The sequence below is a fragment of the Dipodomys spectabilis genome, unplaced genomic scaffold (genome assembly GCF_019054845.1).
Source record: "Dipodomys spectabilis isolate Male_0828 unplaced genomic scaffold, ASM1905484v1 ptg000436l, whole genome shotgun sequence".
In the NCBI taxonomy this organism is placed as follows: domain Eukaryota; kingdom Metazoa; phylum Chordata; class Mammalia; order Rodentia; family Heteromyidae; genus Dipodomys; species Dipodomys spectabilis.
Window position 1 is genome coordinate 9,896,262 of NW_024871113.1, and position 9,786 is coordinate 9,906,047.

The 9,786-nt window shown below is 35.0% G+C and overlaps 1 non-coding gene across 1 annotated transcript; it reads left to right on the top strand.

The window, feature by feature from the left end:
* The first annotated feature begins 5,453 nt into the window (after positions 1-5,453).
* On the top strand, positions 5,454-5,557 carry LOC122097889. The gene has a single exon (XR_006145607.1). It is a non-coding gene; the product is annotated as a U6 spliceosomal RNA (small nuclear RNA).
* Positions 5,558-9,786: the final 4,229 nt, after the last annotated feature.

The window sequence follows — 9,786 nt, forward strand, 5'->3', positions numbered from 1 at the left end:
ATAAAAACAGATTTTTCTATTTTGGCTACCTAGGTTTGGCTTAGTAACATTTTCTGTCTAGATGTGAGGTAATAATACTAAAAAATATGTCATTATTCTTTAGGTCAGCACTATGACTACAAGTATGACTATATTTTAGTGTATTTGCCTTATAAAGTATCATTTAATTATTTTAAATAGTAACTAAGGGTATAGAAAGTATAGTGCATTTATCTAGACCAAATATAGATTTGCTATGAGGTTCTGGATGAAGTATTTAATTCAAACTTTCTGTATTTCAGTTTGTGAAGCTACAAAATTGGGATGCAGAGTAGTGATCCTCTCTTTAATGCTCAATAAAAATTTATTTTAAGATATAATCAGTTTATCTACGTGGATTTCTTTAGAATAGAAACTCTACTAAAATAGTCTTACTACCCAATTATCGGCTCAAATTTTGAAGTGGCACATGGTATCTTTGCCAATTCTTGCAATTTCCAGATGAATGTAGGCTGCTTTATTTCTTTTGTCTTGAGATAGTACACTTTTTATTTCTCTATTCTTCTGCTACCACTCCTGATCTCCTCTGTGTGTGTGTGTGTGTGTGTGTGTTCGCGCGCATGCAGACTAGGGCTTGAACTCAGGACCTGAGTGATGTCCCTAGCTCTTTTGCTTGCTTATTTCTATACCAACTTTATCTGTAGCTCCACTTGGTTAATTGGAGATAAGACTACCCTACCCAGGCTGGCTTCAAATCAAGATCCTCAAAGCTTAGACTTCTGTGTAGCTAGTATTACAGAAGTGAGCCACTAGTGCCTGGCCTTGTCTTTAATACTTATTGTGATAACATTTGATTAGACAAATACACTCATAATTTAATGTTTATTTTCAAATGCCTCTACATAATAGAAATGGATTCTTGTGCTGTAGATTCAACAGTAAGGACAAACAGCAATTCGTGTCCTGACTAATGTGGTATCTTGAGGGTTGCCAAAGAGAATAAATGAGACAAATGAATTATATAGCATATTTTAAGAGAATATTATATATATATATTTAGGATACTGATAGGACACCTTGCAGTTTTGTGCAGCCTCAATAAGGGCAGTATTTGAACAGCAATGTTTTCATGAAGATTGTCACAGAAGATTAAAAAAAAGGAAATCTAAGCCATCTGATGCAAGAGAATTCTAGGCAGAGGTTGGAACAAGGATAATCCTCTGAGTTAGGAGAATATGTGATATGTTTGCAGGAAAACAACAAGCCCAGTTAGGTTTTACAGGATGAATGTAGTTACAGAATGGTTTTGGCATTTACTATGAGTTAGAGGGGCCATGGGAAATTCTAAGATAGAATAATATAATTTGAATTAAATGTAATATTGATCTCAGCCTTGTTTTGAGAACAGATAAGAAGTAAGGATAAAAGAAGACTAGTTTGGAGATAATAATCTTTGGGAAAGATGATTAAGGATTCTCTCCATCAACTTTGGTAATGTATAATTGCCAAATAAAAATTGTATATGTTCACAGTTTACAATGTTATATCAGTGTATTATGTATGATTGTAATGTTTTGTACTCTCATTTGATACCAAGGAGGCTCACTCAGTAGAAAAACTCTCTGCCATAATGTTTTTATATATAAAGTTACTTCATATAGTTTTCTAATATGGGTGCTGAAAGTATTTAACAATCTATCTTTTCTTTTCTTTTGTTTGTCATGGGGCTTGAACTAAGGGCATGGGCATTGTTCCTAAACTCATATGCTCAAGTCTAGTACTTTAACACTTTGAGCCACAGTGTCACTTCTGATTTTCTGGTGGTTAATTGGAGATAAAGGTCTCATTGACTTTCTGCCTGGGCTGGCTTCTAACCATCGTCCTCAAATCTCAGCTTCTTGAGTAGCTAGGATTACAGATGTGAGCCACTAGTTCCTGGCTAAATCTATCTTGAAAGAAAATTTAAAAATACAGTATTAACTACAGTTAACTTTACTATACTTTCTTAATCAGTACCCACTGCTATATCATAATACCACTTATGAGGAAATCTATGAAGAGTAGAGACATAAAATCAAGGCACTGACTGACTCACTGTCTGTTTAGGGTTGTTTGCTTGTTCCAAACTGTGGCCTCACTGCTTCACTTTTACATGATAGATGGTGGAAAAGAAAGTTAGATCCCTTCAGAATTTTCTTCTACCAATACTCCTTATATTTTGACTCTTTAATAATAACTATTCTAGCAGGCTTTAAAGTATATCTCATAGTAGTTTTGATTCACATTTATTTCCCTGATGATTAATGAGGTCAAAATATATAGTGTATCTTTTCAAGTATCTTATGGGGATTTACCTATCTTCTGTTAAGAAATGTCTATTCAAGTCCTTTGCCTAGTTCTGATTGAATTGTTTTCTTGCTATTGAAGTGTTTGAGTTCATACGTATTTTAAATATTAACTGCTTATCAGGTTTGCAAATATAGTTTACTATTCAGGTTTTTTTTTTGTCAGTCATGGGACTTGAACTATGGGCTTGGGCACTATCCCGCAGCTCTTCAGCTCAAGGTGAGCGAGCTACCCCTTGAGCCACAGTGCCATTTCCAGTTCTTTAGTGGTTTATTGAAGATAAGAGTCTCACGGACTTTCCTGCCTGGGCTGGCTGTGAACCATGATCCTCATATCTAAGTAGTTAGGATTACAGGTGTGAGCCACCGGCGCCCTACTACTATTCAGTTTTTTTGTTTTTTGTTTTGGGGGGGGGTCCAGTCGTGGGGCCTGAACTCTGAGCCTGGGCACTGTCCCTCAGCTCTTCAGCTCGAGGCTAGCACTCTACCACTTGAACCACAGCGCCACTTCTGGCTTTTTTTCTGCTTATGTGGTACTGAGGAATAGAACCCAGGGCCTCAAGCATGCAAGACAAGCGCTCTACTACTGAGCTACCTTCCCAGCCCCTACTACTCAGTTTTTTTTTTTTTATCTCTTTATTATCACCTTCCACTGCTCTTAATATAGTGTAAGTTCTTTGTAACTTTATTTTATAGTGTCAGATATAATGTCATGATCAAGACAACAGTCAAGAAGCATTTTTTCTATAGTATCTTTGAACAGTTTTACTGTTTCATGACTTTGAGTTTAATTGCATTTCAATGTTGAGATGATTTTTGTTCAAGGTCTAATATAATTATGCATATAGGTATCCAGCATTTTCAATATCATCATTTGGAGCAAGGATGCATTCTAAGTATCGCTTCTTGTCACCATTGTCAAACACTAATTATTGTAAATATATGCATTTATTTCTTGGATTTTTTGGGTATTTAAAAAATCTTATCAAGATGATGTACAGATGGGTTGCAGTTACATAAGTAAAGTACTGATTACATTTCTTGTTTAACTTGCTACCCTCTCCATCATTTTTCTCCCTCGTCCCTCTTCCCATACTCTCAAATTGTACAGATCATTTCCAGCATATTGTCTTCTGAGTATCACTGTTGCATAGGTTCCCTCTTTGTCCTTTGGCTCATTATTTTGTTATTCCCCTTCACTTCTCTAGTTCTGATAAACATATATAAAATAACCAGAGTACCTAAATTGAATACACTGACAACAGGGGATAGACCATAGGGCGAAGAAGATACAAAAGAAACAAGAAATCACATAGTGCATTAAAAATAACAACAAAGGAAAACCTCTTGTGTCCATGTCTTGGAGTTCATTTTGCTTAGCATCATCTTATATGGTCATATGTACATAGCTATTAAACTATTCTCCTCATCTGCTAAGATGGTCCTAGATGTGTACTAATTATTACAGATGATGGAAACCACGAGACCTATGTTTCTTTGGGTCTGGCTTACTTCACTTAGTATGATTTTTTTTGCAATTTCTTCCATTTCCTTACAAATAGGGCAGTGCCATGCTTTCTGATAGAAGCATAGAATTCCATTGTGTGATATATATACCAAGAAGTGGGATTGCTGGGTCATAGGGGAGCACTGTGTGTAGTCTTTTGAGGAACCTACATAGTGCTTTCCAGAGTGGCTGAAGAAATTTACACTCCAACCAACAGTGTAGTAACATTCCTTTTGGCCACATCCCCTCCAACATCTGTTGTTAGATTTCTTGATTTGTTCATTTCTTCATTTGTTCAGTTTCAATCATCTCTATCTTTATGCTAGTAACATGCAATATAGACTTACAGTGCTTTTTAAGATCAGATATTACAATGTCTCCAGTTTTTATGACTTTTCAAGATTACTTGCATAAATCTTGAACTATCAATAATTACTTTAAGTATGAGTGAATTATATTCTTCTTTTTAATTGAAAATTTTTATTGTGAAAATACTGTACAGAGGGGTTACAATTACATGGGCAAGATAATGAGTACATTTCTTATCAAGCATTGTAGCCTCCTCCTTTGTTTCTCCTTCCCAGCCCTTCCCATCTTCCCCCCGACCCCCCAATCTTCCCCTTTCACCCCCCATCCCTTCCCCCACCACCAAAGTTGTAAAGTTCGTTTTCGACATAACGACTTGTACATCTCATTGTTGCAATGGGTCCGCCTGTATCCCTATTCAAATGATTTGTTTTTCCTTTTCCTCTCCACAAATTATACCAACATCAAATACAGTGAAAGCAGGGGTTATACTGTGGGGGAGGGACATACAAAGCAACAAAAACATAATCGTATAAATGTGTTAGAAACAATCCCAAGAAAGAAAAAAACATTTGAGTACATATCTTAGGGTTCATTTCCCTAACATCACCTTATCTGACCTTTTCTGCTTGACTCAGACAAATACTAGATATTGCAAATAAGGGAAACCATGGGACCTATGTTTCTTTGGGCCTGGCTTACTTCACTTAATATAATTTTTTCCAAGTCTTTCCATTTCCTAACAAATGGGGCAATGCCATTCTTTCTGATGGAGGCATAGAATTCCATTGTGTATATATACAATGCCATTCTTTCTGATGGAGGCATAGAATTCCATTGTGTATATATACCACATTTTCTTGATCCATTCATCTACTGAGGGGCATCTGGGTTGGTTCCATATCTTACCTATAGTAAATAGTGCTACAATAAACATAGTCGTGCTGGTAGCTTTAGTGTGGTCTTGTTTGTAAACATTTGGGTAAATGCCCAAAAGTGGGATTGCTGGGTCATAGGGGAGCTCTACGTGGAGTCTTTTGAGGAACCTCCATACTGCTTTCCAAAGTGGTTGAACAAGTTTACACTCCCACCAACAATGCAGTAAGGTTCCCTTCTGTCCACATCCCCTCCAGCATCTGTTGTTATTAGAGTTCTTGATTATAGCCATTCTAACTGGGGTGAGGTGGTATCTCAATGTTGTTTTGATATGCATTTCTTTTATGGCTAGGGAGGTTGAGCATTTCTTCATGTGTCTATTAGCCATCCTTCTTTCCTCTTCAGAGAAGTTTCTCTTCTTTAATTAAAAGATATATAATGTTCTTGCTTCGGCAGTACACATGTTGTTGGAAAGATACAGAGAATATTAGCATGGTCCCTGCACATGGATGATACACAAACTGGTGAAGTGCTCCATATCAAGGTCATTTTGTGGTTGAACGGGATTAATAAACAAAGTTCTGATGGTATGCAGCCTGCATGATATGCATTTTTGCCAGAAGTACAGAAACAGGCTGAAAGCAAGTAAATTGAAAGAAACATAGAAATATAGGTCATAAGAATAGGAAGCAAATATATCACGGAGTAAATGTAAGGTATCTCATCCAAAATCAACAGAAAACAAATTCTTTTTAAATGTATACACAATGTTCTCCAAGGGAGTTTGTCAGTAAATCAATGAAAAAAAATCTTAACAAATATAAGAAAGTTGAAATCATACTAAGTATGTTTTCAGATCATAAAGGTATAAAACTAGAAATCAATAAAAGAAAGACAATAGGCATATTCACAATTATGTGAAAAGTAAATGGCAATCTAGAACTACCAGTGAGTCAGAGAAAAAAATGAAAAGAGACCAGGAATAATGGAAATATTATATATCAGCACTTATGGGACACAACAAAATATGGTGGTTTAGCCTGGTGATAGCAGTAAGTGTATAGAGAAATGTTAAGATTCAGGATAGGCTTTGCATTAGTGTAAAGAGAATTTAACTTTAGATTAATATTTTTGCTTGGAAGAAAGGCTCTTTCCAAGGATTTTAATTTTAATAAACAAACTCCTTATTTGACATTAATTGAGACATAAAAACAAAGCAAAAACAAGCAAATAATTATGCTACTTAATGCTGACAGGTTAAAGTCTGATAAGACTGAGGACTGACATTTGGGTTTATGAATGAAGAATTATCAGTATCTGTGATAGATGAACTTGTGGCATAATGATAGAGAAGAAAGATTGACTCAACTCACAAGAGAAAGAGTATAGACTTGGTAACAATGAATAGTTGACAACTCTGAAAAGTTTTTGTTTCTGTTGTTTTATTTTCTTACATTTACTATACTGGGGATGGAATGCAGGGCATCTTTCATGTTAAGCAAGGGTGCTACCCTATCTGAGAAGTATTTGTTTAAAAGGAACAGAAAAATGAAGAGTGGTTAGAAGGATTGGGAGGTCCAAAGAAAGCTGTTTTGATGTGACAAAGCCAGTTAATTGTTAGTATTCATGAAATAGGAACAAAAGTATTATCAAGTAGTAAATGAAAAGAGAGACACTTGGTCTGAGGGTAGAGGGTTATTAAAAAACTAGAGTAGGACAACATGTATGGATCACTTAGAATAATATTGGGAAGGAGAGAAACAATATATTACAGGACTACCACTCCAAAAGGACTAGACACAGATACGTAACTAAAGGGTTTATAGCATTCACTTTTGATATCAAAGTACTTTTGGTTCAGCTTTCTTTCCTATCATCATTAGATCTTCAATAGCATCTTCTTGGATTTTTATCTCAGATTAACTTTACAGATGAAAGACTCTATTCCATGTCAGGTAAGTAAACAAAAGTTAATTTCTATTTCCTTGGTCTTTTTCTTTCTGTTTCTCTTGCTCCCCTCTCTGTTTGTCATTCTATATCTTCCTGTCTCTCACTCTTCCTTGTCTCTCTTTTTCTCTTGCTCTCTCTCACTATCTCTCTCACCATCCCCCATACACACTTTCTATGTGACTATTTTGACAGCAATCCTGCTGAATTTCTCTTTGTAACATCTCTTCCAGGTTTTACATTTATTATTGTGTGTTTAGGTGATTTTTTTCTGTGGTTCTATTGCCTCAGGTTTTCTTATACCCTCATTATCACCTTGACTGTTATACTATTTCCTAACCATACTCACTGCTTTTCATTTTCAAATAAGACTAATAGTATTTGGCTCCAGTTTAAAAACATGAAATATATTTTATTGTCATTTTGATAAATTTTTAAACAACATAATCTCAGCTGACTTTCCTGGTCTCCTTTTACATATTGCTTTCCCAAACTCTGCCTACTATAAACCATCCACATGCAAACCTATCCATGAACACTATGTGCTCTTTCTGGAGTGAAGGACCATCCAGTGTACCTAGCTCCACCAGCTCTTCAAGGGAGAAACATTTCGGAGTTATTTGTTTCTTATCTTCTTACTGGCACATTTGTTTCCATGAGAACAGCGTTTTATTTTATTTTTTTCTATATCAATCATGTCTACAGGTGTAATTGGCTTCTTCAAAATACATGAAGATTACCTTCTGGATGAAGAATGACTCTTTAACCTACATGAGTAGAATTTTGAATATAACAAATATTTCTCTCAAGTATTTTGCTAAATTTAGATGTCCCATTATAACATTTCATATAAATCTTCAAAGGATTTCTATTTTTTTAACCTAAAAAATCAAATATATTTTGAAAAAAATCTCCATTTGCATATGAGAAAACATTAGAATGAAAGGAAATGGTTAAATAAACTACCTAAATCTATTGGAGGATAAGTGTAGTAAAGTCAATGTTATTCTTTTTTACATGGAACATAAAATAATTTTGAAACTTTATTCTTTTTTATTCATTGTTATTGTAAAAGCAATGTTCAGAGGGATTATGGTTGCATAAGTCCAGTAATGAGTATATTTCTTTTTGAACAGTATCACCCCTTCCTTTACTTTCTCCAAGCTTTTCCTTTCTGTCCTCCCTCCCTACACATAAGTTGTATAGTTATTTTTTAAGACAGTATCTAGTGAATATCACTGTTGCATTTGTTTACCCTTTGTCCCATCATTTCTATGCTTCTTCCTTACACTCCAAAAAACAGATAAATTTACAGACACAAGGACTTCTAGTGAGATAATTTATATTAACTTGAGGGTTAATGTGTCTTGTTCATGGCTACAGAATATCTTTTGTTAGTGCAGAGTAATCATCTTGCTATTTTAGAGTCCAACAAACCTGTACTAAAGTTTTAGCATAACCATCAGTTTATCTGAAAGTAAAATGGCTATGTTCCATATAAGAAAATATATTATAACTTAATGAGTTGCACAGAAGAAAAGTAAAGTAACAAAGTCTCTATCCCATCTTTTATACCCACCCAAACTAGAAATGAATATAATTCATAAAGTGTTAATATCCCTATGTGTGTGGTGGGTAGATGGATTGGAAATGAGTAATACTAGCTAGTATTACACTCAAAATTCTACAACAGGGTCATCAAAATGGTGGTAGTTTTTCTCATTCAACTAGGCACTGGTAACAACAGAGGGAACGAAAGTTAAGGGACACGTGATGACAAAACCAAGTTTGATTGATTAAAGTTAAGATGCCTTGCTCAGTTCACTTCTCTTCTAATCATTTTTGCTGTGAATTAGAGCTTTTTTGTTTAATTCTATTCTTATCATAAGAAAGTTGGATAAACCTGTTTATGAATTATTCCTATTGAGCATTTTTCATGTGTCTGAGGCCATTTGTATGTGTTCCTTTGAGAAATGTCTATTCTGGTTCTTTGTCCACTTTTAAATTGGGTAGTTTGTTTTCTTTCTATAGAGTTGTTGTTGTTGACATTAAAAAAATTGATTTCAAGTATTCACCCTTTAGCAGGCATATGGTTCATACATTGTATTAATATCAAAGTTACTTGGTCTCAAGCATTCACTGTTCCTAAGTCTCCTTCTGAAGCCGACAGTTTTGCTTGAATTAAACTTTTTCTAAGCATGGAAATAGAATATATATCTTAATTCTAGATTTGTATAAGAGGCCAAGGGGCCATTGTGGTTAAGTTGGACCAGATTTTCTTCATGGTCTCCCTCCCCTCCTTCCTCTCCCCTCCCCTCCCTTCCCCTTTCTTGCCCTTCCTTTCTCTTCCCTTCTTCTACTTTTCTCAACCTTAATTGACTTGTTTTCTTGGTTGGTGCTCTAAAACTTGTACCTCTATCCCAGCTTTTTGCTGATTATTTTTTGACATAGACTCTGCTAGACCTTTCTACCTGGAGTAACTTTTACCATAGCTATTATTACAATCATGAACCACTGCACCAGCTTTTTTCTTAATATATTTCTTTATTTTATTACTTCAGTTAGTTAGGTTCTATGTCATCTGTAATAGTATAATGCATCTGATGTTTGTGGGAATGTAAATATTTTAATGTCTTTGATTTGTTTTGAATAATGCAATCTATTTCCATTATGTAGAACCATTCCTACTCATAGATGATCTTATCCATTCAGCCAAGGCACTCACATTCAGTCTCCTCCAAAACCCAGAAATAATGCTCTGCTAGCTATAGGTATTCCTTAATCCACTCAGTTAACGTCTAAATTGTCCTTCACAGTGTCCCAGTA